This window comes from Schistocerca americana, unplaced genomic scaffold (assembly GCF_021461395.2).
Source record: "Schistocerca americana isolate TAMUIC-IGC-003095 unplaced genomic scaffold, iqSchAmer2.1 HiC_scaffold_241, whole genome shotgun sequence".
NCBI classification, from domain to species: domain Eukaryota; kingdom Metazoa; phylum Arthropoda; class Insecta; order Orthoptera; family Acrididae; genus Schistocerca; species Schistocerca americana.
Genome location: NW_025725952.1, coordinates 191536 through 219169, shown reverse-complemented (window position 1 = coordinate 219169; position 27634 = coordinate 191536). Strand labels below are relative to the sequence as shown.

Genomic DNA, 27634 nt, shown 5'->3' with positions numbered 1-27634 from the left:
CCCTAGCCTGCCTCGAAATGCGCCTGCCGGGTACGATCACCTTCGGCCGCTGCCGACAGGCGGGAAGCCGACTCAGCGCGGTGGCGGGGCGCTCGCTTGTGCGGTGGTGGTGTAATGGTCAGCATAGTTGCCTTCCAAGCAGTTGATCCGGGTTCGATTCCCGGCCACCGCAGCAGGCTTTTAATTTCGCGTATGAGTACTTTTGCCACGCGCTCTTAAACTATTGTTTTTTCGCCCTCTTACTCGCTGCATACCAGCCCTTAGTGTGTCTCGACTTGTCTCGACTTTGCTCAGCTGACGCGAGAGCTGACGCTCTCAAATCGGCCTATATCAAAACGACAAGCACGAGAAACGACTGAGAGAGGTAAGGAGAGGCGAGGCGAGGCGATGGACACACAGCACGCCCCCTTCATTTCACGGTGGCGTCTCCCTGGCCGAATCGGGCTGTAGCTCCGAAAACAAAGGAGAAACAAAAATAGGAAGTAAAACTGCCAATACTGCCCTGTGTTCCCATGCGCTCACCCGCCCAAGTACTGACAAGGGCCAAAGTTGTTACGCATCGGCAATCGGACATTTTCTTTCATTTTCTCTAACCAGTGTATTCAAGATATTATGGCCATTGCCGAGTGAATGCTGTAGTGCTTCCCGACGAGTCGGGTTCGGATCCTCTGTCAACTTCCACGCAGGGTGATGATCATTTGGTCATCACACTCGCCAGCTGAAATCGGCGCTGCCTTTTCGCAGTAGTAAAAGAGAAGTGGCCCGTGGGGGGATCGAACCCGCGACCTTCGCGTTATTAGCACGACGCTCTAACCAACTGAGCTAACGGGCCTCGGCAGATGCAGTTGCTCAGCCCTACGCTGGAATCAGGTGGCATGAAGCCATACACCATTCCTATGGTCGTCGTGTGTCTGCTTCCCTAGTCTATATTCTGCTGACGGTCACGAAACAGTAGCTATATTGCGAGCAGGACGGGAAACGGCCGCTCGGACAGCTCAAACTTGTCACGATTCGTGTGGAAAAAATTCCGTTCCGGTACCGGGAATCGAACCCGGGCCTCCTGGGTGAAAGCCAGGTATCCTAGCCACTAGACCACACCGGATGCGGCCGTTTCATTCGACCGTTCGTACGGTCGCTTGTCGCATTGTCGCTCTCTTTGCGAGCATCTTTGCACATACTGACTGGCAAGGCGCGCACCTCAAACGTCGCAGAGCAATGCTTTTGGCTTCATGCTCTGCTGGGAGAAGAGGAATAGGGAAGCTGTATGTAGCAATAACAGGAAGTAAACATTTTCCCGCTGAAGCGTTGAAACGTTGCGGATAACAAACAAGAAATAAGTTGGCGCCCTAGCAACAGCACCACCTTCAGTCACAGAAAATTAGATGCCCCGGGTGAGGATCGAACTCACGACCTTAAGATTATGAGACTTACGCGCTGCCTACTGCGCTACCGAGGCAGGCGATCGTTAGACCTTCTGGAATCTTGGTAAGTACCGAATACAAGTGGTAGAGAGTCTGCACTCCCTGGCTCATTTTTTCTGTTGCTACACGTGCATTCACGGCGCGGCAGGCAACTTGCGATGCTAGGCCGACGCCAGTATGTACAATAGCGCGCAGGAGTCCAAACGAGCAGTCGTCCGCGCTGCATGATTGGTTCTTTCCACACGGAATCCCGCGGTTCATTCTCATGGCTCACGCAGTTCGAGTGCGAAAGACACGCAGCACCCCTACCGGAGAAAAAACAAAATGATGCATCGGCCGGGAATCGAACCCGGGCCGCCCGCGTGGCAGGCGAGCATTCTACCACTCAACCACCGATGCTCGGGCCAGCGGTACCTTCACGCTGCTTCCCGAGCAGATGTCTCAAGGGAAAGTGGGACTGCCGTCAAGCGCCGTAGCATTCTGTGGAGAAGATGCTGCAGACGCTGAATCCTGCACTGCACTGCTTAAAGATGCCGCCAGAACGCGGTCCTCTGCGTACTCTTGCGCCGCCGGCGCCGACTCTTGCCAAAGGATGCGAAATGTGCGCGGATACGCTGTCCGAATGCGTCTGGATGTGCTCCCCTAGCCTGCCTCGAAATGCGCCTGCCGGGTACGATCACCTTCGGCCGCTGCCGACAGGCGGGAAGCCGACTCAGCGCGGTGGCGGGGCGCTCGCTTGTGCGGTGGTGGTGTAATGGTCAGCATAGTTGCCTTCCAAGCAGTTGATCCGGGTTCGATTCCCGGCCACCGCAGCAGGCTTTTAATTTCGCGTATGAGTACTTTTGCCACGCGCTCTTAAACTATTGTTTTTTCGCCCTCTTACTCGCTGCATACCAGCCCTTAGTGTGTCTCGACTTGTCTCGACTTTGCTCAGCTGACGCGAGAGCTGACGCTCTCAAATCGGCCTATATCAAAACGACAAGCACGAGAAACGACTGAGAGAGGTAAGGAGAGGCGAGGCGAGGCGATGGACACACAGCACGCCCCCTTCATTTCACGGTGGCGTCTCCCTGGCCGAATCGGGCTGTAGCTCCGAAAACAAAGGAGAAACAAAAATAGGAAGTAAAACTGCCAATACTGCCCTGTGTTCCCATGCGCTCACCCGCCCAAGTACTGACAAGGGCCAAAGTTGTTACGCATCGGCAATCGGACATTTTCTTTCATTTTCTCTAACCAGTGTATTCAAGATATTATGGCCATTGCCGAGTGAATGCTGTAGTGCTTCCCGACGAGTCGGGTTCGGATCCTCTGTCAACTTCCACGCAGGGTGATGATCATTTGGTCATCACACTCGCCAGCTGAAATCGGCGCTGCCTTTTCGCAGTAGTAAAAGAGAAGTGGCCCGTGGGGGGATCGAACCCACGACCTTCGCGTTATTAGCACGACGCTCTAACCAACTGAGCTAACGGGCCTCGGCAGATGCAGTTGCTCAGCCCTACGCTGGAATCAGGTGGCATGAAGCCATACACCATTCCTATGGTCGTCGTGTGTCTGCTTCCCTAGTCTATATTCTGCTGACGGTCACGAAACAGTAGCTATATTGCGAGCAGGACGGGAAACGGCCGCTCGGACAGCTCAAACTTGTCACGATTCGTGTGGAAAAAATTCCGTTCCGGTACCGGGAATCGAACCCGGGCCTCCTGGGTGAAAGCCAGGTATCCTAGCCACTAGACCACACCGGATGCGGCCGTTTCATTCGACCGTTCGTACGGTCGCTTGTCGCATTGTCGCTCTCTTTGCGAGCATCTTTGCACATACTGACTGGCAAGGCGCGCACCTCAAACGTCGCAGAGCAATGCTTTTGGCTTCATGCTCTGCTGGGAGAAGAGGAATAGGGAAGCTGTATGTAGCAATAACAGGAAGTAAACATTTTCCCGCTGAAGCGTTGAAACGTTGCGGATAACAAACAAGAAATAAGTTGGCGCCCTAGCAACAGCACCACCTTCAGTCACAGAAAATTAGATGCCCCGGGTGAGGATCGAACTCACGACCTTAAGATTATGAGACTTACGCGCTGCCTACTGCGCTACCGAGGCAGGCGATCGTTAGACCTTCTGGAATCTTGGTAAGTACCGAATACAAGTGGTAGAGAGTCTGCACTCCCTGGCTCATTTTTTCTGTTGCTACACGTGCATTCACGGCGCGGCAGGCAACTTGCGATGCTAGGCCGACGCCAGTATGTACAATAGCACGCAGGAGTCCAAACGAGCAGTCGTCCGCGCTGCATGATTGGTTCTTTCCACACGGAATCCCGCGGTTCATTCTCATGGCTCACGCAGTTCGAGTGCGAAAGACACGCAGCACCCCTACCGGAGAAAAAACAAAATGATGCATCGGCCGGGAATCGAACCCGGGCCGCCCGCGTGGCAGGCGAGCATTCTACCACTGAACCACCGATGCTCGGGCCAGCGGTACCTTCACGCTGCTTCCCGAGCAGATGTCTCAAGGGAAAGTGGGACTGCCGTCAAGCGCCGTAGCATTCTGTGGAGAAGATGCTGCAGACGCTGAATCCTGCACTGCACTGCTTAAAGATGCCGCCAGAACGCGGTCCTCTGCGTACTCTTGCGCCGCCGGCGCCGACTCTTGCCAAAGGATGCGAAATGTGCGCGGATACGCTGTCCGAATGCGTCTGGATGTGCTCCCCTAGCCTGCCTCGAAATGCGCCTGCCGGGTACGATCACCTTCGGCCGCTGCCGACAGGCGGGAAGCCGACTCAGCGCGGTGGCGGGGCGCTCGCTTGTGCGGTGGTGGTGTAATGGTCAGCATAGTTGCCTTCCAAGCAGTTGATCCGGGTTCGATTCCCGGCCACCGCAGCAGGCTTTTAATTTCGCGTATGAGTACTTTTGCCACGCGCTCTTAAACTATTGTTTTTTCGCCCTCTTACTCGCTGCATACCAGCCCTTAGTGTGTCTCGACTTGTCTCGACTTTGCTCAGCTGACGCGAGAGCTGACGCTCTCAAATCGGCCTATATCAAAACGACAAGCACGAGAAACGACTGAGAGAGGTAAGGAGAGGCGAGGCGAGGCGATGGACACACAGCACGCCCCCTTCATTTCACGGTGGCGTCTCCCTGGCCGAATCGGGCTGTAGCTCCGAAAACAAAGGAGAAACAAAAATAGGAAGTAAAACTGCCAATACTGCCCTGTGTTCCCATGCGCTCACCCGCCCAAGTACTGACAAGGGCCAAAGTTGTTACGCATCGGCAATCGGACATTTTCTTTCATTTTCTCTAACCAGTGTATTCAAGATATTATGGCCATTGCCGAGTGAATGCTGTAGTGCTTCCCGACGAGTCGGGTTCGGATCCTCTGTCAACTTCCACGCAGGGTGATGATCATTTGGTCATCACACTCGCCAGCTGAAATCGGCGCTGCCTTTTCGCAGTAGTAAAAGAGAAGTGGCCCGTGGGGGGATCGAACCCGCGACCTTCGCGTTATTAGCACGACGCTCTAACCAACTGAGCTAACGGGCCTCGGCAGATGCAGTTGCTCAGCCCTACGCTGGAATCAGGTGGCATGAAGCCATACACCATTCCTATGGTCGTCGTGTGTCTGCTTCCCTAGTCTATATTCTGCTGACGGTCACGAAACAGTAGCTATATTGCGAGCAGGACGGGAAACGGCCGCTCGGACAGCTCAAACTTGTCACGATTCGTGTGGAAAAAATTCCGTTCCGGTACCGGGAATCGAACCCGGGCCTCCTGGGTGAAAGCCAGGTATCCTAGCCACTAGACCACACCGGATGCGGCCGTTTCATTCGACCGTTCGTACGGTCGCTTGTCGCATTGTCGCTCTCTTTGCGAGCATCTTTGCACATACTGACTGGCAAGGCGCGCACCTCAAACGTCGCAGAGCAATGCTTTTGGCTTCATGCTCTGCTGGGAGAAGAGGAATAGGGAAGCTGTATGTAGCAATAACAGGAAGTAAACATTTTCCCGCTGAAGCGTTGAAACGTTGCGGATAACAAACAAGAAATAAGTTGGCGCCCTAGCAACAGCACCACCTTCAGTCACAGAAAATTAGATGCCCCGGGTGAGGATCGAACTCACGACCTTAAGATTATGAGACTTACGCGCTGCCTACTGCGCTACCGAGGCAGGCGATCGTTAGACCTTCTGGAATCTTGGTAAGTACCGAATACAAGTGGTAGAGAGTCTGCACTCCCTGGCTCATTTTTTCTGTTGCTACACGTGCATTCACGGCGCGGCAGGCAACTTGCGATGCTAGGCCGACGCCAGTATGTACAATAGCACGCAGGAGTCCAAACGAGCAGTCGTCCGCGCTGCATGATTGGTTCTTTCCACACGGAATCCCGCGGTTCATTCTCATGGCTCACGCAGTTCGAGTGCGAAAGACACGCAGCACCCCTACCGGAGAAAAAACAAAATGATGCATCGGCCGGGAATCGAACCCGGGCCGCCCGCGTGGCAGGCGAGCATTCTACCACTGAACCACCGATGCTCGGGCCAGCGGTACCTTCACGCTGCTTCCCGAGCAGATGTCTCAAGGGAAAGTGGGACTGCCGTCAAGCGCCGTAGCATTCTGTGGAGAAGATGCTGCAGACGCTGAATCCTGCACTGCACTGCTTAAAGATGCCGCCAGAACGCGGTCCTCTGCGTACTCTTGCGCCGCCGGCGCCGACTCTTGCCAAAGGATGCGAAATGTGCGCGGATACGCTGTCCGAATGCGTCTGGATGTGCTCCCCTAGCCTGCCTCGAAATGCGCCTGCCGGGTACGATCACCTTCGGCCGCTGCCGACAGGCGGGAAGCCGACTCAGCGCGGTGGCGGGGCGCTCGCTTGTGCGGTGGTGGTGTAATGGTCAGCATAGTTGCCTTCCAAGCAGTTGATCCGGGTTCGATTCCCGGCCACCGCAGCAGGCTTTTAATTTCGCGTATGAGTACTTTTGCCACGCGCTCTTAAACTATTGTTTTTTCGCCCTCTTACTCGCTGCATACCAGCCCTTAGTGTGTCTCGACTTGTCTCGACTTTGCTCAGCTGACGCGAGAGCTGACGCTCTCAAATCGGCCTATATCAAAACGACAAGCACGAGAAACGACTGAGAGAGGTAAGGAGAGGCGAGGCGAGGCGATGGACACACAGCACGCCCCCTTCATTTCACGGTGGCGTCTCCCTGGCCGAATCGGGCTGTAGCTCCGAAAACAAAGGAGAAACAAAAATAGGAAGTAAAACTGCCAATACTGCCCTGTGTTCCCATGCGCTCACCCGCCCAAGTACTGACAAGGGCCAAAGTTGTTACGCATCGGCAATCGGACATTTTCTTTCATTTTCTCTAACCAGTGTATTCAAGATATTATGGCCATTGCCGAGTGAATGCTGTAGTGCTTCCCGACGAGTCGGGTTCGGATCCTCTGTCAACTTCCACGCAGGGTGATGATCATTTGGTCATCACACTCGCCAGCTGAAATCGGCGCTGCCTTTTCGCAGTAGTAAAAGAGAAGTGGCCCGTGGGGGGATCGAACCCGCGACCTTCGCGTTATTAGCACGACGCTCTAACCAACTGAGCTAACGGGCCTCGGCAGATGCAGTTGCTCAGCCCTACGCTGGAATCAGGTGGCATGAAGCCATACACCATTCCTATGGTCGTCGTGTGTCTGCTTCCCTAGTCTATATTCTGCTGACGGTCACGAAACAGTAGCTATATTGCGAGCAGGACGGGAAACGGCCGCTCGGACAGCTCAAACTTGTCACGATTCGTGTGGAAAAAATTCCGTTCCGGTACCGGGAATCGAACCCGGGCCTCCTGGGTGAAAGCCAGGTATCCTAGCCACTAGACCACACCGGATGCGGCCGTTTCATTCGACCGTTCGTACGGTCGCTTGTCGCATTGTCGCTCTCTTTGCGAGCATTTTTGCACATACTGACTGGCAAGGCGCGCACCTCAAACGTCGCAGAGCAATGCTTTTGGCTTCATGCTCTGCTGGGAGAAGAGGAATAGGGAAGCTGTATGTAGCAATAACAGGAAGTAAACATTTTCCCGCTGAAGCGTTGAAACGTTGCGGATAACAAACAAGAAATAAGTTGGCGCCCTAGCAACAGCACCACCTTCAGTCACAGAAAATTAGATGCCCCGGGTGAGGATCGAACTCACGACCTTAAGATTATGAGACTTACGCGCTGCCTACTGCGCTACCGAGGCAGGCGATCGTTAGACCTTCTGGAATCTTGGTAAGTACCGAATACAAGTGGTAGAGAGTCTGCACTCCCTGGCTCATTTTTTCTGTTGCTACACGTGCATTCACGGCGCGGCAGGCAACTTGCGATGCTAGGCCGACGCCAGTATGTACAATAGCGCGCAGGAGTCCAAACGAGCAGTCGTCCGCGCTGCATGATTGGTTCTTTCCACACGGAATCCCGCGGTTCATTCTCATGGCTCACGCAGTTCGAGTGCGAAAGACACGCAGCACCCCTACCGGAGAAAAAACAAAATGATGCATCGGCCGGGAATCGAACCCGGGCCGCCCGCGTGGCAGGCGAGCATTCTACCACTGAACCACCGATGCTCGGGCCAGCGGTACCTTCACGCTGCTTCCCGAGCAGATGTCTCAAGGGAAAGTGGGACTGCCGTCAAGCGCCGTAGCATTCTGTGGAGAAGATGCTGCAGACGCTGAATCCTGCACTGCACTGCTTAAAGATGCCGCCAGAACGCGGTCCTCTGCGTACTCTTGCGCCGCCGGCGCCGACTCTTGCCAAAGGATGCGAAATGTGCGCGGATACGCTGTCCGAATGCGTCTGGATGTGCTCCCCTAGCCTGCCTCGAAATGCGCCTGCCGGGTACGATCACCTTCGGCCGCTGCCGACAGGCGGGAAGCCGACTCAGCGCGGTGGCGGGGCGCTCGCTTGTGCGGTGGTGGTGTAATGGTCAGCATAGTTGCCTTCCAAGCAGTTGATCCGGGTTCGATTCCCGGCCACCGCAGCAGGCTTTTAATTTCGCGTATGAGTACTTTTGCCACGCGCTCTTAAACTATTGTTTTTTCGCCCTCTTACTCGCTGCATACCAGCCCTTAGTGTGTCTCGACTTGTCTCGACTTTGCTCAGCTGACGCGAGAGCTGACGCTCTCAAATCGGCCTATATCAAAACGACAAGCACGAGAAACGACTGAGAGAGGTAAGGAGAGGCGAGGCGAGGCGATGGACACACAGCACGCCCCCTTCATTTCACGGTGGCGTCTCCCTGGCCGAATCGGGCTGTAGCTCCGAAAACAAAGGAGAAACAAAAATAGGAAGTAAAACTGCCAATACTGCCCTGTGTTCCCATGCGCTCACCCGCCCAAGTACTGACAAGGGCCAAAGTTGTTACGCATCGGCAATCGGACATTTTCTTTCATTTTCTCTAACCAGTGTATTCAAGATATTATGGCCATTGCCGAGTGAATGCTGTAGTGCTTCCCGACGAGTCGGGTTCGGATCCTCTGTCAACTTCCACGCAGGGTGATGATCATTTGGTCATCACACTCGCCAGCTGAAATCGGCGCTGCCTTTTCGCAGTAGTAAAAGAGAAGTGGCCCGTGGGGGGATCGAACCCACGACCTTCGCGTTATTAGCACGACGCTCTAACCAACTGAGCTAACGGGCCTCGGCAGATGCAGTTGCTCAGCCCTACGCTGGAATCAGGTGGCATGAAGCCATACACCATTCCTATGGTCGTCGTGTGTCTGCTTCCCTAGTCTATATTCTGCTGACGGTCACGAAACAGTAGCTATATTGCGAGCAGGACGGGAAACGGCCGCTCGGACAGCTCAAACTTGTCACGATTCGTGTGGAAAAAATTCCGTTCCGGTACCGGGAATCGAACCCGGGCCTCCTGGGTGAAAGCCAGGTATCCTAGCCACTAGACCACACCGGATGCGGCCGTTTCATTCGACCGTTCGTACGGTCGCTTGTCGCATTGTCGCTCTCTTTGCGAGCATCTTTGCACATACTGACTGGCAAGGCGCGCACCTCAAACGTCGCAGAGCAATGCTTTTGGCTTCATGCTCTGCTGGGAGAAGAGGAATAGGGAAGCTGTATGTAGCAATAACAGGAAGTAAACATTTTCCCGCTGAAGCGTTGAAACGTTGCGGATAACAAACAAGAAATAAGTTGGCGCCCTAGCAACAGCACCACCTTCAGTCACAGAAAATTAGATGCCCCGGGTGAGGATCGAACTCACGACCTTAAGATTATGAGACTTACGCGCTGCCTACTGCGCTACCGAGGCAGGCGATCGTTAGACCTTCTGGAATCTTGGTAAGTACCGAATACAAGTGGTAGAGAGTCTGCACTCCCTGGCTCATTTTTTCTGTTGCTACACGTGCATTCACGGCGCGGCAGGCAACTTGCGATGCTAGGCCGACGCCAGTATGTACAATAGCACGCAGGAGTCCAAACGAGCAGTCGTCCGCGCTGCATGATTGGTTCTTTCCACACGGAATCCCGCGGTTCATTCTCATGGCTCACGCAGTTCGAGTGCGAAAGACACGCAGCACCCCTACCGGAGAAAAAACAAAATGATGCATCGGCCGGGAATCGAACCCGGGCCGCCCGCGTGGCAGGCGAGCATTCTACCACTGAACCACCGATGCTCGGGCCAGCGGTACCTTCACGCTGCTTCCCGAGCAGATGTCTCAAGGGAAAGTGGGACTGCCGTCAAGCGCCGTAGCATTCTGTGGAGAAGATGCTGCAGACGCTGAATCCTGCACTGCACTGCTTAAAGATGCCGCCAGAACGCGGTCCTCTGCGTACTCTTGCGCCGCCGGCGCCGACTCTTGCCAAAGGATGCGAAATGTGCGCGGATACGCTGTCCGAATGCGTCTGGATGTGCTCCCCTAGCCTGCCTCGAAATGCGCCTGCCGGGTACGATCACCTTCGGCCGCTGCCGACAGGCGGGAAGCCGACTCAGCGCGGTGGCGGGGCGCTCGCTTGTGCGGTGGTGGTGTAATGGTCAGCATAGTTGCCTTCCAAGCAGTTGATCCGGGTTCGATTCCCGGCCACCGCAGCAGGCTTTTAATTTCGCGTATGAGTACTTTTGCCACGCGCTCTTAAACTATTGTTTTTTCGCCCTCTTACTCGCTGCATACCAGCCCTTAGTGTGTCTCGACTTGTCTCGACTTTGCTCAGCTGACGCGAGAGCTGACGCTCTCAAATCGGCCTATATCAAAACGACAAGCACGAGAAACGACTGAGAGAGGTAAGGAGAGGCGAGGCGAGGCGATGGACACACAGCACGCCCCCTTCATTTCACGGTGGCGTCTCCCTGGCCGAATCGGGCTGTAGCTCCGAAAACAAAGGAGAAACAAAAATAGGAAGTAAAACTGCCAATACTGCCCTGTGTTCCCATGCGCTCACCCGCCCAAGTACTGACAAGGGCCAAAGTTGTTACGCATCGGCAATCGGACATTTTCTTTCATTTTCTCTAACCAGTGTATTCAAGATATTATGGCCATTGCCGAGTGAATGCTGTAGTGCTTCCCGACGAGTCGGGTTCGGATCCTCTGTCAACTTCCACGCAGGGTGATGATCATTTGGTCATCACACTCGCCAGCTGAAATCGGCGCTGCCTTTTCGCAGTAGTAAAAGAGAAGTGGCCCGTGGGGGGATCGAACCCACGACCTTCGCGTTATTAGCACGACGCTCTAACCAACTGAGCTAACGGGCCTCGGCAGATGCAGTTGCTCAGCCCTACGCTGGAATCAGGTGGCATGAAGCCATACACCATTCCTATGGTCGTCGTGTGTCTGCTTCCCTAGTCTATATTCTGCTGACGGTCACGAAACAGTAGCTATATTGCGAGCAGGACGGGAAACGGCCGCTCGGACAGCTCAAACTTGTCACGATTCGTGTGGAAAAAATTCCGTTCCGGTACCGGGAATCGAACCCGGGCCTCCTGGGTGAAAGCCAGGTATCCTAGCCACTAGACCACACCGGATGCGGCCGTTTCATTCGACCGTTCGTACGGTCGCTTGTCGCATTGTCGCTCTCTTTGCGAGCATCTTTGCACATACTGACTGGCAAGGCGCGCACCTCAAACGTCGCAGAGCAATGCTTTTGGCTTCATGCTCTGCTGGGAGAAGAGGAATAGGGAAGCTGTATGTAGCAATAACAGGAAGTAAACATTTTCCCGCTGAAGCGTTGAAACGTTGCGGATAACAAACAAGAAATAAGTTGGCGCCCTAGCAACAGCACCACCTTCAGTCACAGAAAATTAGATGCCCCGGGTGAGGATCGAACTCACGACCTTAAGATTATGAGACTTACGCGCTGCCTACTGCGCTACCGAGGCAGGCGATCGTTAGACCTTCTGGAATCTTGGTAAGTACCGAATACAAGTGGTAGAGAGTCTGCACTCCCTGGCTCATTTTTTCTGTTGCTACACGTGCATTCACGGCGCGGCAGGCAACTTGCGATGCTAGGCCGACGCCAGTATGTACAATAGCACGCAGGAGTCCAAACGAGCAGTCGTCCGCGCTGCATGATTGGTTCTTTCCACACGGAATCCCGCGGTTCATTCTCATGGCTCACGCAGTTCGAGTGCGAAAGACACGCAGCACCCCTACCGGAGAAAAAACAAAATGATGCATCGGCCGGGAATCGAACCCGGGCCGCCCGCGTGGCAGGCGAGCATTCTACCACTGAACCACCGATGCTCGGGCCAGCGGTACCTTCACGCTGCTTCCCGAGCAGATGTCTCAAGGGAAAGTGGGACTGCCGTCAAGCGCCGTAGCATTCTGTGGAGAAGATGCTGCAGACGCTGAATCCTGCACTGCACTGCTTAAAGATGCCGCCAGAACGCGGTCCTCTGCGTACTCTTGCGCCGCCGGCGCCGACTCTTGCCAAAGGATGCGAAATGTGCGCGGATACGCTGTCCGAATGCGTCTGGATGTGCTCCCCTAGCCTGCCTCGAAATGCGCCTGCCGGGTACGATCACCTTCGGCCGCTGCCGACAGGCGGGAAGCCGACTCAGCGCGGTGGCGGGGCGCTCGCTTGTGCGGTGGTGGTGTAATGGTCAGCATAGTTGCCCTCCAAGCAGTTGATCCGGGTTCGATTCCCGGCCACCGCAGCAGGCTTTTAATTTCGCGTATGAGTACTTTTGCCACGCGCTCTTAAACTATTGTTTTTTCGCCCTCTTACTCGCTGCATACCAGCCCTTAGTGTGTCTCGACTTGTCTCGACTTTGCTCAGCTGACGCGAGAGCTGACGCTCTCAAATCGGCCTATATCAAAACGACAAGCACGAGAAACGACTGAGAGAGGTAAGGAGAGGCGAGGCGAGGCGATGGACACACAGCACGCCCCCTTCATTTCACGGTGGCGTCTCCCTGGCCGAATCGGGCTGTAGCTCCGAAAACAAAGGAGAAACAAAAATAGGAAGTAAAACTGCCAATACTGCCCTGTGTTCCCATGCGCTCACCCGCCCAAGTACTGACAAGGGCCAAAGTTGTTACGCATCGGCAATCGGACATTTTCTCTAACCAGTGTATTCAAGATATTATGGCCATTGCCGAGTGAATGCTGTAGTGCTTCCCGACGAGTCGGGTTCGGATCCTCTGTCAACTTCCACGCAGGGTGATGATCATTTGGTCATCACACTCGCCAGCTGAAATCGGCGCTGCCTTTTCGCAGTAGTAAAAGAGAAGTGGCCCGTGGGGGGATCGAACCCACGACCTTCGCGTTATTAGCACGACGCTCTAACCAACTGAGCTAACGGGCCTCGGCAGATGCAGTTGCTCAGCCCTACGCTGGAATCAGGTGGCATGAAGCCATACACCATTCCTATGGTCGTCGTGTGTCTGCTTCCCTAGTCTATATTCTGCTGACGGTCACGAAACAGTAGCTATATTGCGAGCAGGACGGGAAACGGCCGCTCGGACAGCTCAAACTTGTCACGATTCGTGTGGAAAAAATTCCGTTCCGGTACCGGGAATCGAACCCGGGCCTCCTGGGTGAAAGCCAGGTATCCTAGCCACTAGACCACACCGGATGCGGCCGTTTCATTCGACCGTTCGTACGGTCGCTTGTCGCATTGTCGCTCTCTTTGCGAGCATCTTTGCACATACTGACTGGCAAGGCGCGCACCTCAAACGTCGCAGAGCAATGCTTTTGGCTTCATGCTCTGCTGGGAGAAGAGGAATAGGGAAGCTGTATGTAGCAATAACAGGAAGTAAACATTTTCCCGCTGAAGCGTTGAAACGTTGCGGATAACAAACAAGAAATAAGTTGGCGCCCTAGCAACAGCACCACCTTCAGTCACAGAAAATTAGATGCCCCGGGTGAGGATCGAACTCACGACCTTAAGATTATGAGACTTACGCGCTGCCTACTGCGCTACCGAGGCAGGCGATCGTTAAACCTTCTGGAATCTTGGTAAGTACCGAATACAAGTGGTAGAGAGTCTACACTCCCTGGCTCATTTTTTCTGTTGCTACACGTGCATTCACGGCGCGGCAGGCAACTTGCGATGCTAGGCCGACGCCAGTATGTACAATAGCACGCAGGAGTCCAAACGAGCAGTCGTCCGCGCTGCATGATTGGTTCTTTCCACACGGAATCCCGCGGTTCATTCTCATGGCTCACGCAGTTCGAGTGCGAAAGACACGCAGCACCCCTACCGGAGAAAAAACAAAATGATGCATCGGCCGGGAATCGAACCCGGACCGCCCGCGTGGCAGGCGAGCATTCTACCACTGAACCACCGATGCTCGGGCCAGCGGTACCTTCACGCTGCTTCCCGAGCAGATGTCTCAAGGGAAAGTGGGACTGCCGTCAAGCGCCGTAGCATTCTGTGGAGAAGATGCTGCAGACGCTGAATCCTGCACTGCACTGCTTAAAGATGCCGCCAGAACGCGGTCCTCTGCGTACTCTTGCGCCGCCGGCGCCGACTCTTGCCAAAGGATGCGAAATGTGCGCGGATACGCTGTCCGAATGCGTCTGGATGTGCTCCCCTAGCCTGCCTCGAAATGCGCCTGCCGGGTACGATCACCTTCGGCCGCTGCCGACAGGCGGGAAGCCGACTCAGCGCGGTGGCGGGGCGCTCGCTTGTGCGGTGGTGGTGTAATGGTCAGCATAGTTGCCTTCCAAGCAGTTGATCCGGGTTCGATTCCCGGCCACCGCAGCAGGCTTTTAATTTCGCGTATGAGTACTTTTGCCACGCGCTCTTAAACTATTGTTTTTTCGCCCTCTTACTCGCTGCATACCAGCCCTTAGTGTGTCTCGACTTGTCTCGACTTTGCTCAGCTGACGCGAGAGCTGACGCTCTCAAATCGGCCTATATCAAAACGACAAGCACGAGAAACGACTGAGAGAGGTAAGGAGAGGTGAGGCGAGGCGATGGACACACAGCACGCCCCCTTCATTTCACGGTGGCGTCTCCCTGGCCGAATCGGGCTGTAGCTCCGAAAACAAAGGAGAAACAAAAATAGGAAGTAAAACTGCCAATACTGCCCTGTGTTCCCATGCGCTCACCCGCCCAAGTACTGACAAGGGCCAAAGTTGTTACGCATCGGCAATCGGACATTTTCTCTAACCAGTGTATTCAAGATATTATGGCCATTGCCGAGTCAATGCTGTAGTGCTTCCCGACGAGTCGGGTTCGGATCCTCTGTCAACTTCCACGCAGGGTGATGATCATTTGGTCATCACACTCGCCAGCTGAAATCGGCGCTGCCTTTTCGCAGTAGTAAAAGAGAAGTGGCCCGTGGGGGGATCGAACCCACGACCTTCGCGTTATTAGCACGACGCTCTAACCAACTGAGCTAACGGGCCTCGGCAGATGCAGTTGCTCAGCCCTACGCTGGAATCAGGTGGCATGAAGCCATACACCATTCCTATGGTCGTCGTGTGTCTGCTTCCCTAGTCTATATTCTGCTGACGGTCACGAAACAGTAGCTATATTGCGAGCAGGACGGGAAACGGCCGCTCGGACAGCTCAAACTTGTCACGATTCGTGTGGAAAAAATTCCGTTCCGGTACCGGGAATCGAACCCGGGCCTCCTGGGTGAAAGCCAGGTATCCTAGCCACTAGACCACACCGGATGCGGCCGTTTCATTCGACCGTTCGTACGGTCGCTTGTCGCATTGTCGCTCTCTTTGCGAGCATCTTTGCACATACTGACTGGCAAGGCGCGCACCTCAAACGTCGCAGAGCAATGCTTTTGGCTTCATGCTCTGCTGGGAGAAGAGGAATAGGGAAGCTGTATGTAGCAATAACAGGAAGTAAACATTTTCCCGCTGAAGCGTTGAAACGTTGCGGATAACAAACAAGAAATAAGTTGGCGCCCTAGCAACAGCACCACCTTCAGTCACAGAAAATTAGATGCCCCGGGTGAGGATCGAACTCACGACCTTAAGATTATGAGACTTACGCGCTGCCTACTGCGCTACCGAGGCAGGCGATCGTTAGACCTTCTGGAATCTTGGTAAGTACCGAATACAAGTGGTAGAGAGTCTGCACTCCCTGGCTCATTTTTTCTGTTGCTACACGTGCATTCACGGCGCGGCAGGCAACTTGCGATGCTAGGCCGACGCCAGTATGTACAATAGCACGCAGGAGTCCAAACGAGCAGTCGTCCGCGCTGCATGATTGGTTCTTTCCACACGGAATCCCGCGGTTCATTCTCATGGCTCACGCAGTTCGAGTGCGAAAGACACGCAGCACCCCTACCGGAGAAAAAACAAAATGATGCATCGGCCGGGAATCGAACCCGGGCCGCCCGCGTGGCAGGCGAGCATTCTACCACTGAACCACCGATGCTCGGGCCAGCGGTACCTTCACGCTGCTTCCCGAGCAGATGTCTCAAGGGAAAGTGGGACTGCCGTCAAGCGCCGTAGCATTCTGTGGAGAAGATGCTGCAGACGCTGAATCCTGCACTGCACTGCTTAAAGATGCCGCCAGAACGCGGTCCTCTGCGTACTCTTGCGCCGCCGGCGCCGACTCTTGCCAAAGGATGCGAAATGTGCGCGGATACGCTGTCCGAATGCGTCTGGATGTGCTCCCCTAGCCTGCCTCGAAATGCGCCTGCCGGGTACGATCACCTTCGGCCGCTGCCGACAGGCGGGAAGCCGACTCAGCGCGGTGGCGGGGCGCTCGCTTGTGCGGTGGTGGTGTAATGGTCAGCATAGTTGCCTTCCAAGCAGTTGATCCGGGTTCGATTCCCGGCCACCGCAGCAGGCTTTTAATTTCGCGTATGAGTACTTTTGCCACGCGCTCTTAAACTATTGTTTTTTCGCCCTCTTACTCGCTGCATACCAGCCCTTAGTGTGTCTCGACTTGTCTCGACTTTGCTCAGCTGACGCGAGAGCTGACGCTCTCAAATCGGCCTATATCAAAACGACAAGCACGAGAAACGACTGAGAGAGGTAAGGAGAGGCGAGGCGAGGCGATGGACACACAGCACGCCCCCTTCATTTCACGGTGGCGTCTCCCTGGCCGAATCGGGCTGTAGCTCCGAAAACAAAGGAGAAACAAAAATAGGAAGTAAAACTGCCAATACTGCCCTGTGTTCCCATGCGCTCACCCGCCCAAGTACTGACAAGGGCCAAAGTTGTTACGCATCGGCAATCGGACATTTTCTTTCATTTTCTCTAACCAGTGTATTCAAGATATTATGGCCATTGCCGAGTGAATGCTGTAGTGCTTCCCGACGAGTCGGGTTCGGATCCTCTGTCAACTTCCACGCAGGGTGATGATCATTTGGTCATCACACTCGCCAGCTGAAATCGGCGCTGCCTTTTCGCAGTAGTAAAAGAGAAGTGGCCCGTGGGGGGATCGAACCCACGACCTTCGCGTTATTAGCACGACGCTCTAACCAACTGAGCTAACGGGCCTCGGCAGATGCAGTTGCTCAGCCCTACGCTGGAATCAGGTGGCATGAAGCCATACACCATTCCTATGGTCGTCGTGTGTCTGCTTCCCTAGTCTATATTCTGCTGACGGTCACGAAACAGTAGCTATATTGCGAGCAGGACGGGAAACGGCCGCTCGGACAGCTCAAACTTGTCACGATTCGTGTGGAAAAAATTCCGTTCCGGTACCGGGAATCGAACCCGGGCCTCCTGGGTGAAAGCCAGGTATCCTAGCCACTAGACCACACCGGATGCGGCCGTTTCATTCGACCGTTCGTACGGTCGCTTGTCGCATTGTCGCTCTCTTTGCGAGCATCTTTGCACATACTGACTGGCAAGGCGCGCACCTCAAACGTCGCAGAGCAATGCTTTTGGCTTCATGCTCTGCTGGGAGAAGAGGAATAGGGAAGCTGTATGTAGCAATAACAGGAAGTAAACATTTTCCCGCTGAAGCGTTGAAACGTTGCGGATAACAAACAAGAAATAAGTTGGCGCCCTAGCAACAGCACCACCTTCAGTCACAGAAAATTAGATGCCCCGGGTGAGGATCGAACTCACGACCTTAAGATTATGAGACTTACGCGCTGCCTACTGCGCTACCGAGGCAGGCGATCGTTAGACCTTCTGGAATCTTGGTAAGTACCGAATACAAGTGGTAGAGAGTCTGCACTCCCTGGCTCATTTTTTCTGTTGCTACACGTGCATTCACGGCGCGGCAGGCAACTTGCGATGCTAGGCCGACGCCAGTATGTACAATAGCACGCAGGAGTCCAAACGAGCAGTCGTCCGCGCTGCATGATTGGTTCTTTCCACACGGAATCCCGCGGTTCATTCTCATGGCTCACGCAGTTCGAGTGCGAAAGACACGCAGCACCCCTACCGGAGAAAAAACAAAATGATGCATCGGCCGGGAATCGAACCCGGGCCGCCCGCGTGGCAGGCGAGCATTCTACCACTGAACCACCGATGCTCGGGCCAGCGGTACCTTCACGCTGCTTCCCGAGCAGATGTCTCAAGGGAAAGTGGGACTGCCGTCAAGCGCCGTAGCATTCTGTGGAGAAGATGCTGCAGACGCTGAATCCTGCACTGCACTGCTTAAAGATGCCGCCAGAACGCGGTCCTCTGCGTACTCTTGCGCCGCCGGCGCCGACTCTTGCCAAAGGATGCGAAATGTGCGCGGATACGCTGTCCGAATGCGTCTGGATGTGCTCCCCTAGCCTGCCTCGAAATGCGCCTGCCGGATACGATCACCTTCGGCCGCTGCCGACAGGCGGGAAGCCGACTCAGCGCGGTGGCGGGGCGCTCGCTTGTGCGGTGGTGGTGTAATGGTCAGCATAGTTGCCTTCCAAGCAGTTGATCCGGGTTCGATTCCCGGCCACCGCAGCAGGCTTTTAATTTCGCGTATGAGTACTTTTGCCACGCGCTCTTAAACTATTGTTTTTTCGCCCTCTTACTCGCTGCATACCAGCCCTTAGTGTGTCTCGACTTGTCTCGACTTTGCTCAGCTGACGCGAGAGCTGACGCTCTCAAATCGGCCTATATCAAAACGACAAGCACGAGAAACGACTGAGAGAGGTAAGGAGAGGCGAGGCGAGGCGATGGACACACAGCACGCCCCCTTCATTTCACGGTGGCGTCTCCCTGGCCGAATCGGGCTGTAGCTCCGAAAACAAAGGAGAAACAAAAATAGGAAGTAAAACTGCCAATACTGCCCTGTGTTCCCATGCGCTCACCCGCCCAAGTACTGACAAGGGCCAAAGTTGTTACGCATCGGCAATCGGACATTTTCTTTCATTTTCTCTAACCAGTGTATTCAAGATATTATGGCCATTGCCGAGTGAATGCTGTAGTGCTTCCCGACGAGTCGGGTTCGGATCCTCTGTCAACTTCCACGCAGGGTGATGATCATTTGGTCATCACACTCGCCAGCTGAAATCGGCGCTGCCTTTTCGCAGTAGTAAAAGAGAAGTGGCCCGTGGGGGGATCGAACCCACGACCTTCGCGTTATTAGCACGACGCTCTAACCAACTGAGCTAACGGGCCTCGGCAGATGCAGTTGCTCAGCCCTACGCTGGAATCAGGTGGCATGAAGCCATACACCATTCCTATGGTCGTCGTGTGTCTGCTTCCCTAGTCTATATTCTGCTGACGGTCACGAAACAGTAGCTATATTGCGAGCAGGACGGGAAACGGCCGCTCGGACAGCTCAAACTTGTCACGATTCGTGTGGAAAAAATTCCGTTCCGGTACCGGGAATCGAACCCGGGCCTCCTGGGTGAAAGCCAGGTATCCTAGCCACTAGACCACACCGGATGCGGCCGTTTCATTCGACCGTTCGTACGGTCGCTTGTCGCATTGTCGCTCTCTTTGCGAGCATCTTTGCACATACTGACTGGCAAGGCGCGCACCTCAAACGTCGCAGAGCAATGCTTTTGGCTTCATGCTCTGCTGGGAGAAGAGGAATAGGGAAGCTGTATGTAGCAATAACAGGAAGTAAACATTTTCCCGCTGAAGCGTTGAAACGTTGCGGATAACAAACAAGAAATAAGTTGGCGCCCTAGCAACAGCACCACCTTCAGTCACAGAAAATTAGATGCCCCGGGTGAGGATCGAACTCACGACCTTAAGATTATGAGACTTACGCGCTGCCTACTGCGCTACCGAGGCAGGCGATCGTTAGACCTTCTGGAATCTTGGTAAGTACCGAATACAAGTGGTAGAGAGTCTGCACTCCCTGGCTCATTTTTTCTGTTGCTACACGTGCATTCACGGCGCGGCAGGCAACTTGCGATGCTAGGCCGACGCCAGTATGTACAATAGCACGCAGGAGTCCAAACGAGCAGTCGTCCGCGCTGCATGATTGGTTCTTTCCACACGGAATCCCGCGGTTCATTCTCATGGCTCACGCAGTTCGAGTGCGAAAGACACGCAGCACCCCTACCGGAGAAAAAACAAAATGATGCATCGGCCGGGAATCGAACCCGGGCCGCCCGCGTGGCAGGCGAGCATTCTACCACTGAACCACCGATGCTCGGGCCAGCGGTACCTTCACGCTGCTTCCCGAGCAGATGTCTCAAGGGAAAGTGGGACTGCCGTCAAGCGCCGTAGCATTCTGTGGAGAAGATGCTGCAGACGCTGAATCCTGCACTGCACTGCTTAAAGATGCCGCCAGAACGCGGTCCTCTGCGTACTCTTGTGCCGCCGGCGCCGACTCTTGCCAAAGGATGCGAAATGTGCGCGGATACGCTGTCCGAATGCGTCTGGATGTGCTCCCCTAGCCTGCCTCGAAATGCGCCTGCCGGGTACGATCACCTTCGGCCGCTGCCGACAGGCGGGAAGCCGACTCAGCGCGGTGGCGGGGCGCTCGCTTGTGCGGTGGTGGTGTAATGGTCAGCATAGTTGCCTTCCAAGCAGTTGATCCGGGTTCGATTCCCGGCCACCGCAGCAGGCTTTTAATTTCGCGTATGAGTACTTTTGCCACGCGCTCTTAAACTATTGTTTTTTCGCCCTCTTACTCGCTGCATACCAGCCCTTAGTGTGTCTCGACTTGTCTCGACTTTGCTCAGCTGACGCGAGAGCTGACGCTCTCAAATCGGCCTATATCAAAACGACAAGCACGAGAAACGACTGAGAGAGGTAAGGAGAGGCGAGGCGAGGCGATGGACACACAGCACGCCCCCTTCATTTCACGGTGGCGTCTCCCTGGCCGAATCGGGCTGTAGCTCCGAAAACAAAGGAGAAACAAAAATAGGAAGTAAAACTGCCAATACTGCCCTGTGTTCCCATGCGCTCACCCGCCCAAGTACTGACAAGGGCCAAAGTTGTTACGCATCGGCAATCGGACATTTTCTTTCATTTTCTCTAACCAGTGTATTCAAGATATTATGGCCATTGCCGAGTGAATGCTGTAGTGCTTCCCGACGAGTCGGGTTCGGATCCTCTGTCAACTTCCACGCAGGGTGATAATCATTTGGTCATCACACTCGCCAGCTGAAATCGGCGCTGCCTTTTCGCAGTAGTAAAGGAGAAGTGGCCCGTGGGGGGATCGAACCCACGACCTTCGCGTTATTAGCACGACGCTCTAACCAACTGAGCTAACGGGCCTCGGCAGATGCAGTTGCTCAGCCCTACGCTGGAATCAGGTGGCATGAAGCCATACACCATTCCTATGGTCGTCGTGTGTCTGCTTCCCTAGTCTATATTCTGCTGACGGTCACGAAACAGTAGCTATATTGCGAGCAGGACGGGAAACGGCCGCTCGGACAGCTCAAACTTGTCACGATTCGTGTGGAAAAAATTCCGTTCCGGTACCGGGAATCGAACCCGGGCCTCCTGGGTGAAAGCCAGGTATCCTAGCCACTAGACCACACCGGATGCGGCCGTTTCATTCGACCGTTCGTACGGTCGCTTGTCGCATTGTCGCTCTCTTTGCGAGCATCTTTGCACATACTGACTGGCAAGGCGCGCACCTCAAACGTCGCAGAGCAATGCTTTTGGCTTCATGCTCTGCTGGGAGAAGAGGAATAGGGAAGCTGTATGTAGCAATAACAGGAAGTAAACATTTTCCCGCTGAAGCGTTGAAACGTTGCGGATAACAAACAAGAAATAAGTTGGCGCCCTAGCAACAGCACCACCTTCAGTCACAGAAAATTAGATGCCCCGGGTGAGGATCGAACTCACGACCTTAAGATTATGAGACTTACGCGCTGCCTACTGCGCTACCGAGGCAGGCGATCGTTAGACCTTCTGGAATCTTGGTAAGTACCGAATACAAGTGGTAGAGAGTCTGCACTCCCTGGCTCATTTTTTCTGTTGCTACACGTGCATTCACGGCGCGGCAGGCAACTTGCGATGCTAGGCCGACGCCAGTATGTACAATAGCACGCAGGAGTCCAAACGAGCAGTCGTCCGCGCTGCATGATTGGTTCTTTCCACACGGAATCCCGCGGTTCATTCTCATGGCTCACGCAGTTCGAGTGCGAAAGACACGCAGCACCCCTACCGGAGAAAAAACAAAGTGATGCATCGGCCGGGAATCGAACCCGGGCCGCCCGCGTGGCAGGCGAGCATTCTACCACTGAACCACCGATGCTCGGGCCAGCGGTACCTTCACGCTGCTTCCCGAGCAGATGTCTCAAGGGAAAGTGGGACTGCCGTCAAGCGCCGTAGCATTCTGTGGAGAAGATGCTGCAGACGCTGAATCCTGCACTGCACTGCTTAAAGATGCCGCCAGAACGCGGTCCTCTGCGTACTCTTGCGCCGCCGGCGCCGACTCTTGCCAAAGGATGCGAAATGTGCGCGGATACGCTGTCCGAATGCGTCTGGATGTGCTCCCCTAGCCTGCCTCGAAATGCGCCTGCCGGGTACGATCACCTTCGGCCGCTGCCGACAGGCGGGAAGCCGACTCAGCGCGGTGGCGGGGCGCTCGCTTGTGCGGTGGTGGTGTAATGGTCAGCATAGTTGCCTTCCAAGCAGTTGATCCGGGTTCGATTCCCGGCCACCGCAGCAGGCTTTTAATTTCGCGTATGAGTACTTTTGCCACGCGCTCTTAAACTATTGTTTTTTCGCCCTCTTACTCGCTGCATACCAGCCCTTAGTGTGTCTCGACTTGTCTCGACTTTGCTCAGCTGACGCGAGAGCTGACGCTCTCAAATCGGCCTATATCAAAACGACAAGCACGAGAAACGACTGAGAGAGGTAAGGAGAGGCGAGGCGAGGCGATGGACACACAGCACGCCCCCTTCATTTCACGGTGGCGTCTCCCTGGCCGAATCGGGCTGTAGCTCCGAAAACAAAGGAGAAACAAAAATAGGAAGTAAAACTGCCAATACTGCCCTGTGTTCCCATGCGCTCACCCGCCCAAGTACTGACAAGGGCCAAAGTTGTTACGCATCGGCAATCGGACATTTTCTTTCATTTTCTCTAACCAGTGTATTCAAGATATTATGGCCATTGCCGAGTGAATGCTGTAGTGCTTCCCGACGAGTCGGGTTCGGATCCTCTGTCAACTTCCACGCAGGGTGATGATCATTTGGTCATCACACTCGCCAGCTGAAATCGGCGCTGCCTTTTCGCAGTAGTAAAAGAGAAGTGGCCCGTGGGGGGATCGAACCCACGACCTTCGCGTTATTAGCACGACGCTCTAACCAACTGAGCTAACGGGCCTCGGCAGATGCAGTTGCTCAGCCCTACGCTGGAATCAGGTGGCATGAAGCCATACACCATTCCTATGGTCGTCGTGTGTCTGCTTCCCTAGTCTATATTCTGCTGACGGTCACGAAACAGTAGCTATATTGCGAGCAGGACGGGAAACGGCCGCTCGGACAGCTCAAACTTGTCACGATTCGTGTGGAAAAAATTCCGTTCCGGTACCGGGAATCGAACCCGGGCCTCCTGGGTGAAAGCCAGGTATCCTAGCCACTAGACCACACCGGATGCGGCCGTTTCATTCGACCGTTCGTACGGTCGCTTGTCGCATTGTCGCTCTCTTTGCGAGCATCTTTGCACATACTGACTGGCAAGGCGCGCACCTCAAACGTCGCAGAGCAATGCTTTTGGCTTCATGCTCTGCTGGGAGAAGAGGAATAGGGAAGCTGTATGTAGCAATAACAGGAAGTAAACATTTTCCCGCTGAAGCGTTGAAACGTTGCGGATAACAAACAAGAAATAAGTTGGCGCCCTAGCAACAGCACCACCTTCAGTCACAGAAAATTAGATGCCCCGGGTGAGGATCGAACTCACGACCTTAAGATTATGAGACTTACGCGCTGCCTACTGCGCTACCGAGGCAGGCGATCGTTAGACCTTCTGGAATCTTGGTAAGTACCGAATACAAGTGGTAGAGAGTCTGCACTCCCTGGCTCATTTTTTCTGTTGCTACACGTGCATTCACGGCGCGGCAGGCAACTTGCGATGCTAGGCCGACGCCAGTATGTACAATAGCACGCAGGAGTCCAAACGAGCAGTCGTCCGCGCTGCATGATTGGTTCTTTCCACACGGAATCCCGCGGTTCATTCTCATGGCTCACGCAGTTCGAGTGCGAAAGACACGCAGCACCCCTACCGGAGAAAAAACAAAATGATGCATCGGCCGGGAATCGAACCCGGGCCGCCCGCGTGGCAGGCGAGCATTCTACCACTGAACCACCGATGCTCGGGCCAGCGGTACCTTCACGCTGCTTCCCGAGCAGATGTCTCAAGGGAAAGTGGGACTGCCGTCAAGCGCCGTAGCATTCTGTGGAGAAGATGCTGCAGACGCTGAATCCTGCACTGCACTGCTTAAAGATGCCGCCAGAACGCGGTCCTCTGCGTACTCTTGCGCCGCCGGCGCCGACTCTTGCCAAAGGATGCGAAATGTGCGCGGATACGCTGTCCGAATGCGTCTGGATGTGCTCCCCTAGCCTGCCTCGAAATGCGCCTGCCGGGTACGATCACCTTCGGCCGCTGCCGACAGGCGGGAAGCCGACTCAGCGCGGTGGCGGGGCGCTCGCTTGTGCGGTGGTGGTGTAATGGTCAGCATAGTTGCCTTCCAAGCAGTTGATCCGGGTTCGATTCCCGGCCACCGCAGCAGGCTTTTAATTTCGCGTATGAGTACTTTTGCCACGCGCTCTTAAACTATTGTTTTTTCGCCCTCTTACTCGCTGCATACCAGCCCTTAGTGTGTCTCGACTTGTCTCGACTTTGCTCAGCTGACGCGAGAGCTGACGCTCTCAAATCGGCCTATATCAAAACGACAAGCACGAGAAACGACTGAGAGAGGTAAGGAGAGGCGAGGCGAGGCGATGGACACACAGCACGCCCCCTTCATTTCACGGTGGCGTCTCCCTGGCCGAATCGGGCTGTAGCTCCGAAAACAAAGGAGAAACAAAAATAGGAAGTAAAACTGCCAATACTGCCCTGTGTTCCCATGCGCTCACCCGCCCAAGTACTGACAAGGGCCAAAGTTGTTACGCATCGGCAATCGGACATTTTCTCTAACCAGTGTATTCAAGATATTATGGCCATTGCCGAGTGAATGCTGTAGTGCTTCCCGACGAGTCGGGTTCGGATCCTCTGTCAACTTCCACGCAGGGTGATGATCATTTGGTCATCACACTCGCCAGCTGAAATCGGCGCTGCCTCTTCGCAGTAGTAAAAGAGAAGTGGCCCGTGGGGGGATCGAACCCACGACCTTCGCGTTATTAGCACGACGCTCTAACCAACTGAGCTAACGGGCCTCGGCAGATGCAGTTGCTCAGCCCTACGCTGGAATCAGGTGGCATGAAGCCATACACCATTCCTATGGTCGTCGTGTGTCTGCTTCCCTAGTCTATATTCTGCTGACGGTCACGAAACAGTAGCTATATTGCGAGCAGGACGGGAAACGGCCGCTCGGACAGCTCAAACTTGTCACGATTCGTGTGGAAAAAATTCCGTTCCGGTACCGGGAATCGAACCCGGGCCTCCTGGGTGAAAGCCAGGTATCCTAGCCACTAGACCACACCGGATGCGGCCGTTTCATTCGACCGTTCGTACGGTCGCTTGTCGCATTGTCGCTCTCTTTGCGAGCATCTTTGCACATACTGACTGGCAAGGCGCGCACCTCAAACGTCGCAGAGCAATGCTTTTGGCTTCATGCTCTGCTGGGAGAAGAGGAATAGGGAAGCTGTATGTAGCAATAACAGGAAGTAAACATTTTCCCGCTGAAGCGTTGAAACGTTGCGGATAACAAACAAGAAATAAGTTGGCGCCCTAGCAACAGCACCACCTTCAGTCACAGAAAATTAGATGCCCCGGGTGAGGATCGAACTCACGACCTTAAGATTATGAGACTTACGCGCTGCCTACTGCGCTACCGAGGCAGGCGATCGTTAGACCTTCTGGAATCTTGGTAAGTACCGAATACAAGTGGTAGAGAGTCTGCACTCCCTGGCTCATTTTTTCTGTTGCTACACGTGCATTCACGGCGCGGCAGGCAACTTGCGATGCTAGGCCGACGCCAGTATGTACAATAGCACGCAGGAGTCCAAACGAGCAGTCGTCCGCGCTGCATGATTGGTTCTTTCCACACGGAATCCCGCGGTTCATTCTCATGGCTCACGCAGTTCGAGTGCGAAAGACACGCAGCACCCCTACCGGAGAAAAAACAAAATGATGCATCGGCCGGGAATCGAACCCGGGCCGCCCGCGTGGCAGGCGAGCATTCTACCACTGAACCACCGATGCTCGGGCCAGCGGTACCTTCACGCTGCTTCCCGAGCAGATGTCTCAAGGGAAAGTGGGACTGCCGTCAAGCGCCGTAGCATTCTGTGGAGAAGATGCTGCAGACGCTGAATCCTGCACTGCACTGCTTAAAGATGCCGCCAGAACGCGGTCCTCTGCGTACTCTTGCGCCGCCGGCGCCGACTCTTGCCAAAGGATGCGAAATGTGCGCGGATACGCTGTCCGAATGCGTCTGGATGTGCTCCCCTAGCCTGCCTCGAAATGCGCCTGCCGGGTACGATCACCTTCGGCCGCTGCCGACAGGCGGGAAGCCGACTCAGCGCGGTGGCGGGGCGCTCGCTTGTGCGGTGGTGGTGTAATGGTCAGCATAGTTGCCTTCCAAGCAGTTGATCCGGGTTCGATTCCCGGCCACCGCAGCAGGCTTTTAATTTCGCGTATGAGTACTTTTGCCACGCGCTCTTAAACTATTGTTTTTTCGCCCTCTTACTCGCTGCATACCAGCCCTTAGTGTGTCTCGACTTGTCTCGACTTTGCTCAGCTGACGCGAGAGCTGACGCTCTCAAATCGGCCTATATCAAAACGACAAGCACGAGAAACGACTGAGAGAGGTAAGGAGAGGCGAGGCGAGGCGATGGACACACAGCACGCCCCCTTCATTTCACGGTGGCGTCTCCCTGGCCGAATCGGGCTGTAGCTCCGAAAACAAAGGAGAAACAAAAATAGGAAGTAAAACTGCCAATACTGCCCTGTGTTCCCATGCGCTCACCCGCCCAAGTACTGACAAGGGCCAAAGTTGTTACGCATCGGCAATCGGACATTTTCTCTAACCAGTGTATTCAAGATATTATGGCCATTGCCGAGTGAATGCTGTAGTGCTTCCCGACGAGTCGGGTTCGGATCCTCTGTCAACTTCCACGCAGGGTGATGATCATTTGGTCATCACACTCGCCAGCTGAAATCGGCGCTGCCTCTTCGCAGTAGTAAAAGAGAAGTGGCCCGTGGGGGGATCGAACCCACGACCTTCGCGTTATTAGCACGACGCTCTAACCAACTGAGCTAACGGGCCTCGGCAGATGCAGTTGCTCAGCCCTACGCTGGAATCAGGTGGCATGAAG

At 54.7% G+C, this 27634-nt stretch overlaps 67 non-coding genes across 67 annotated transcripts; 14 read left to right on the top strand and 53 right to left on the bottom strand.

Moving 5' to 3' along the window:
* The first annotated feature begins 100 nt into the window (after window positions 1-100).
* Trnag-ucc lies at window positions 101-172 on the top strand. The gene has a single exon. It is a non-coding gene; the product is annotated as a tRNA-Gly (tRNA).
* Window positions 173-758: 586 nt separating this feature from the next.
* Trnai-aau lies at window positions 759-832 on the bottom strand. Its single transcript has one exon. It is a non-coding gene; the product is annotated as a tRNA-Ile (tRNA).
* A 198-nt stretch (window positions 833-1030) lies between these two features.
* Window positions 1031-1102, bottom strand: Trnae-uuc. The gene has a single exon. It is a non-coding gene; the product is annotated as a tRNA-Glu (tRNA).
* Window positions 1103-1383: 281 nt separating this feature from the next.
* On the bottom strand, window positions 1384-1456 carry Trnam-cau. Its single transcript has one exon. It is a non-coding gene; the product is annotated as a tRNA-Met (tRNA).
* Window positions 1457-1749: 293 nt separating this feature from the next.
* Trnag-gcc lies at window positions 1750-1820 on the bottom strand. The gene has a single exon. It is a non-coding gene; the product is annotated as a tRNA-Gly (tRNA).
* A 341-nt stretch (window positions 1821-2161) lies between these two features.
* Trnag-ucc lies at window positions 2162-2233 on the top strand. Its single transcript has one exon. It is a non-coding gene; the product is annotated as a tRNA-Gly (tRNA).
* A 586-nt stretch (window positions 2234-2819) lies between these two features.
* Trnai-aau lies at window positions 2820-2893 on the bottom strand. The gene has a single exon. It is a non-coding gene; the product is annotated as a tRNA-Ile (tRNA).
* Window positions 2894-3091: 198 nt separating this feature from the next.
* On the bottom strand, window positions 3092-3163 carry Trnae-uuc. The gene has a single exon. It is a non-coding gene; the product is annotated as a tRNA-Glu (tRNA).
* A 281-nt stretch (window positions 3164-3444) lies between these two features.
* Window positions 3445-3517, bottom strand: Trnam-cau. The gene has a single exon. It is a non-coding gene; the product is annotated as a tRNA-Met (tRNA).
* Window positions 3518-3810: 293 nt separating this feature from the next.
* Trnag-gcc lies at window positions 3811-3881 on the bottom strand. The gene has a single exon. It is a non-coding gene; the product is annotated as a tRNA-Gly (tRNA).
* A 341-nt stretch (window positions 3882-4222) lies between these two features.
* Trnag-ucc lies at window positions 4223-4294 on the top strand. Its single transcript has one exon. It is a non-coding gene; the product is annotated as a tRNA-Gly (tRNA).
* Window positions 4295-4880: 586 nt separating this feature from the next.
* Window positions 4881-4954, bottom strand: Trnai-aau. Its single transcript has one exon. It is a non-coding gene; the product is annotated as a tRNA-Ile (tRNA).
* Window positions 4955-5152: 198 nt separating this feature from the next.
* Trnae-uuc lies at window positions 5153-5224 on the bottom strand. The gene has a single exon. It is a non-coding gene; the product is annotated as a tRNA-Glu (tRNA).
* A 281-nt stretch (window positions 5225-5505) lies between these two features.
* Window positions 5506-5578, bottom strand: Trnam-cau. The gene has a single exon. It is a non-coding gene; the product is annotated as a tRNA-Met (tRNA).
* A 293-nt stretch (window positions 5579-5871) lies between these two features.
* Trnag-gcc lies at window positions 5872-5942 on the bottom strand. Its single transcript has one exon. It is a non-coding gene; the product is annotated as a tRNA-Gly (tRNA).
* Window positions 5943-6283: 341 nt separating this feature from the next.
* Trnag-ucc lies at window positions 6284-6355 on the top strand. Its single transcript has one exon. It is a non-coding gene; the product is annotated as a tRNA-Gly (tRNA).
* Window positions 6356-6941: 586 nt separating this feature from the next.
* Window positions 6942-7015, bottom strand: Trnai-aau. The gene has a single exon. It is a non-coding gene; the product is annotated as a tRNA-Ile (tRNA).
* Window positions 7016-7213: 198 nt separating this feature from the next.
* Window positions 7214-7285, bottom strand: Trnae-uuc. The gene has a single exon. It is a non-coding gene; the product is annotated as a tRNA-Glu (tRNA).
* Window positions 7286-7566: 281 nt separating this feature from the next.
* On the bottom strand, window positions 7567-7639 carry Trnam-cau. Its single transcript has one exon. It is a non-coding gene; the product is annotated as a tRNA-Met (tRNA).
* A 293-nt stretch (window positions 7640-7932) lies between these two features.
* Trnag-gcc lies at window positions 7933-8003 on the bottom strand. Its single transcript has one exon. It is a non-coding gene; the product is annotated as a tRNA-Gly (tRNA).
* A 341-nt stretch (window positions 8004-8344) lies between these two features.
* Trnag-ucc lies at window positions 8345-8416 on the top strand. The gene has a single exon. It is a non-coding gene; the product is annotated as a tRNA-Gly (tRNA).
* Window positions 8417-9002: 586 nt separating this feature from the next.
* Trnai-aau lies at window positions 9003-9076 on the bottom strand. Its single transcript has one exon. It is a non-coding gene; the product is annotated as a tRNA-Ile (tRNA).
* A 198-nt stretch (window positions 9077-9274) lies between these two features.
* On the bottom strand, window positions 9275-9346 carry Trnae-uuc. The gene has a single exon. It is a non-coding gene; the product is annotated as a tRNA-Glu (tRNA).
* Window positions 9347-9627: 281 nt separating this feature from the next.
* Window positions 9628-9700, bottom strand: Trnam-cau. Its single transcript has one exon. It is a non-coding gene; the product is annotated as a tRNA-Met (tRNA).
* A 293-nt stretch (window positions 9701-9993) lies between these two features.
* On the bottom strand, window positions 9994-10064 carry Trnag-gcc. The gene has a single exon. It is a non-coding gene; the product is annotated as a tRNA-Gly (tRNA).
* A 341-nt stretch (window positions 10065-10405) lies between these two features.
* On the top strand, window positions 10406-10477 carry Trnag-ucc. The gene has a single exon. It is a non-coding gene; the product is annotated as a tRNA-Gly (tRNA).
* A 586-nt stretch (window positions 10478-11063) lies between these two features.
* Window positions 11064-11137, bottom strand: Trnai-aau. Its single transcript has one exon. It is a non-coding gene; the product is annotated as a tRNA-Ile (tRNA).
* Window positions 11138-11335: 198 nt separating this feature from the next.
* On the bottom strand, window positions 11336-11407 carry Trnae-uuc. Its single transcript has one exon. It is a non-coding gene; the product is annotated as a tRNA-Glu (tRNA).
* A 281-nt stretch (window positions 11408-11688) lies between these two features.
* Trnam-cau lies at window positions 11689-11761 on the bottom strand. Its single transcript has one exon. It is a non-coding gene; the product is annotated as a tRNA-Met (tRNA).
* A 293-nt stretch (window positions 11762-12054) lies between these two features.
* Trnag-gcc lies at window positions 12055-12125 on the bottom strand. The gene has a single exon. It is a non-coding gene; the product is annotated as a tRNA-Gly (tRNA).
* Window positions 12126-12466: 341 nt separating this feature from the next.
* Window positions 12467-12538, top strand: Trnag-ucc. The gene has a single exon. It is a non-coding gene; the product is annotated as a tRNA-Gly (tRNA).
* Window positions 12539-13114: 576 nt separating this feature from the next.
* Trnai-aau lies at window positions 13115-13188 on the bottom strand. Its single transcript has one exon. It is a non-coding gene; the product is annotated as a tRNA-Ile (tRNA).
* A 198-nt stretch (window positions 13189-13386) lies between these two features.
* On the bottom strand, window positions 13387-13458 carry Trnae-uuc. Its single transcript has one exon. It is a non-coding gene; the product is annotated as a tRNA-Glu (tRNA).
* A 281-nt stretch (window positions 13459-13739) lies between these two features.
* Window positions 13740-13812, bottom strand: Trnam-cau. The gene has a single exon. It is a non-coding gene; the product is annotated as a tRNA-Met (tRNA).
* A 293-nt stretch (window positions 13813-14105) lies between these two features.
* Window positions 14106-14176, bottom strand: Trnag-gcc. Its single transcript has one exon. It is a non-coding gene; the product is annotated as a tRNA-Gly (tRNA).
* A 341-nt stretch (window positions 14177-14517) lies between these two features.
* Window positions 14518-14589, top strand: Trnag-ucc. The gene has a single exon. It is a non-coding gene; the product is annotated as a tRNA-Gly (tRNA).
* A 576-nt stretch (window positions 14590-15165) lies between these two features.
* On the bottom strand, window positions 15166-15239 carry Trnai-aau. Its single transcript has one exon. It is a non-coding gene; the product is annotated as a tRNA-Ile (tRNA).
* Window positions 15240-15437: 198 nt separating this feature from the next.
* Window positions 15438-15509, bottom strand: Trnae-uuc. Its single transcript has one exon. It is a non-coding gene; the product is annotated as a tRNA-Glu (tRNA).
* Window positions 15510-15790: 281 nt separating this feature from the next.
* Trnam-cau lies at window positions 15791-15863 on the bottom strand. Its single transcript has one exon. It is a non-coding gene; the product is annotated as a tRNA-Met (tRNA).
* A 293-nt stretch (window positions 15864-16156) lies between these two features.
* On the bottom strand, window positions 16157-16227 carry Trnag-gcc. The gene has a single exon. It is a non-coding gene; the product is annotated as a tRNA-Gly (tRNA).
* A 341-nt stretch (window positions 16228-16568) lies between these two features.
* Trnag-ucc lies at window positions 16569-16640 on the top strand. Its single transcript has one exon. It is a non-coding gene; the product is annotated as a tRNA-Gly (tRNA).
* Window positions 16641-17226: 586 nt separating this feature from the next.
* Trnai-aau lies at window positions 17227-17300 on the bottom strand. The gene has a single exon. It is a non-coding gene; the product is annotated as a tRNA-Ile (tRNA).
* A 198-nt stretch (window positions 17301-17498) lies between these two features.
* On the bottom strand, window positions 17499-17570 carry Trnae-uuc. The gene has a single exon. It is a non-coding gene; the product is annotated as a tRNA-Glu (tRNA).
* Window positions 17571-17851: 281 nt separating this feature from the next.
* On the bottom strand, window positions 17852-17924 carry Trnam-cau. The gene has a single exon. It is a non-coding gene; the product is annotated as a tRNA-Met (tRNA).
* A 293-nt stretch (window positions 17925-18217) lies between these two features.
* On the bottom strand, window positions 18218-18288 carry Trnag-gcc. The gene has a single exon. It is a non-coding gene; the product is annotated as a tRNA-Gly (tRNA).
* Window positions 18289-18629: 341 nt separating this feature from the next.
* Window positions 18630-18701, top strand: Trnag-ucc. The gene has a single exon. It is a non-coding gene; the product is annotated as a tRNA-Gly (tRNA).
* Window positions 18702-19287: 586 nt separating this feature from the next.
* Trnai-aau lies at window positions 19288-19361 on the bottom strand. Its single transcript has one exon. It is a non-coding gene; the product is annotated as a tRNA-Ile (tRNA).
* Window positions 19362-19559: 198 nt separating this feature from the next.
* Trnae-uuc lies at window positions 19560-19631 on the bottom strand. The gene has a single exon. It is a non-coding gene; the product is annotated as a tRNA-Glu (tRNA).
* Window positions 19632-19912: 281 nt separating this feature from the next.
* Window positions 19913-19985, bottom strand: Trnam-cau. Its single transcript has one exon. It is a non-coding gene; the product is annotated as a tRNA-Met (tRNA).
* A 293-nt stretch (window positions 19986-20278) lies between these two features.
* Trnag-gcc lies at window positions 20279-20349 on the bottom strand. The gene has a single exon. It is a non-coding gene; the product is annotated as a tRNA-Gly (tRNA).
* A 341-nt stretch (window positions 20350-20690) lies between these two features.
* Window positions 20691-20762, top strand: Trnag-ucc. Its single transcript has one exon. It is a non-coding gene; the product is annotated as a tRNA-Gly (tRNA).
* Window positions 20763-21348: 586 nt separating this feature from the next.
* Window positions 21349-21422, bottom strand: Trnai-aau. Its single transcript has one exon. It is a non-coding gene; the product is annotated as a tRNA-Ile (tRNA).
* A 198-nt stretch (window positions 21423-21620) lies between these two features.
* Window positions 21621-21692, bottom strand: Trnae-uuc. The gene has a single exon. It is a non-coding gene; the product is annotated as a tRNA-Glu (tRNA).
* Window positions 21693-21973: 281 nt separating this feature from the next.
* On the bottom strand, window positions 21974-22046 carry Trnam-cau. The gene has a single exon. It is a non-coding gene; the product is annotated as a tRNA-Met (tRNA).
* A 293-nt stretch (window positions 22047-22339) lies between these two features.
* On the bottom strand, window positions 22340-22410 carry Trnag-gcc. Its single transcript has one exon. It is a non-coding gene; the product is annotated as a tRNA-Gly (tRNA).
* Window positions 22411-22751: 341 nt separating this feature from the next.
* Window positions 22752-22823, top strand: Trnag-ucc. Its single transcript has one exon. It is a non-coding gene; the product is annotated as a tRNA-Gly (tRNA).
* A 586-nt stretch (window positions 22824-23409) lies between these two features.
* Window positions 23410-23483, bottom strand: Trnai-aau. Its single transcript has one exon. It is a non-coding gene; the product is annotated as a tRNA-Ile (tRNA).
* Window positions 23484-23681: 198 nt separating this feature from the next.
* Window positions 23682-23753, bottom strand: Trnae-uuc. The gene has a single exon. It is a non-coding gene; the product is annotated as a tRNA-Glu (tRNA).
* A 281-nt stretch (window positions 23754-24034) lies between these two features.
* Window positions 24035-24107, bottom strand: Trnam-cau. Its single transcript has one exon. It is a non-coding gene; the product is annotated as a tRNA-Met (tRNA).
* Window positions 24108-24400: 293 nt separating this feature from the next.
* Trnag-gcc lies at window positions 24401-24471 on the bottom strand. The gene has a single exon. It is a non-coding gene; the product is annotated as a tRNA-Gly (tRNA).
* Window positions 24472-24812: 341 nt separating this feature from the next.
* Window positions 24813-24884, top strand: Trnag-ucc. The gene has a single exon. It is a non-coding gene; the product is annotated as a tRNA-Gly (tRNA).
* A 576-nt stretch (window positions 24885-25460) lies between these two features.
* Window positions 25461-25534, bottom strand: Trnai-aau. Its single transcript has one exon. It is a non-coding gene; the product is annotated as a tRNA-Ile (tRNA).
* Window positions 25535-25732: 198 nt separating this feature from the next.
* Window positions 25733-25804, bottom strand: Trnae-uuc. Its single transcript has one exon. It is a non-coding gene; the product is annotated as a tRNA-Glu (tRNA).
* A 281-nt stretch (window positions 25805-26085) lies between these two features.
* Window positions 26086-26158, bottom strand: Trnam-cau. Its single transcript has one exon. It is a non-coding gene; the product is annotated as a tRNA-Met (tRNA).
* A 293-nt stretch (window positions 26159-26451) lies between these two features.
* Trnag-gcc lies at window positions 26452-26522 on the bottom strand. The gene has a single exon. It is a non-coding gene; the product is annotated as a tRNA-Gly (tRNA).
* A 341-nt stretch (window positions 26523-26863) lies between these two features.
* Window positions 26864-26935, top strand: Trnag-ucc. Its single transcript has one exon. It is a non-coding gene; the product is annotated as a tRNA-Gly (tRNA).
* Window positions 26936-27511: 576 nt separating this feature from the next.
* Trnai-aau lies at window positions 27512-27585 on the bottom strand. Its single transcript has one exon. It is a non-coding gene; the product is annotated as a tRNA-Ile (tRNA).
* Window positions 27586-27634: the final 49 nt, after the last annotated feature.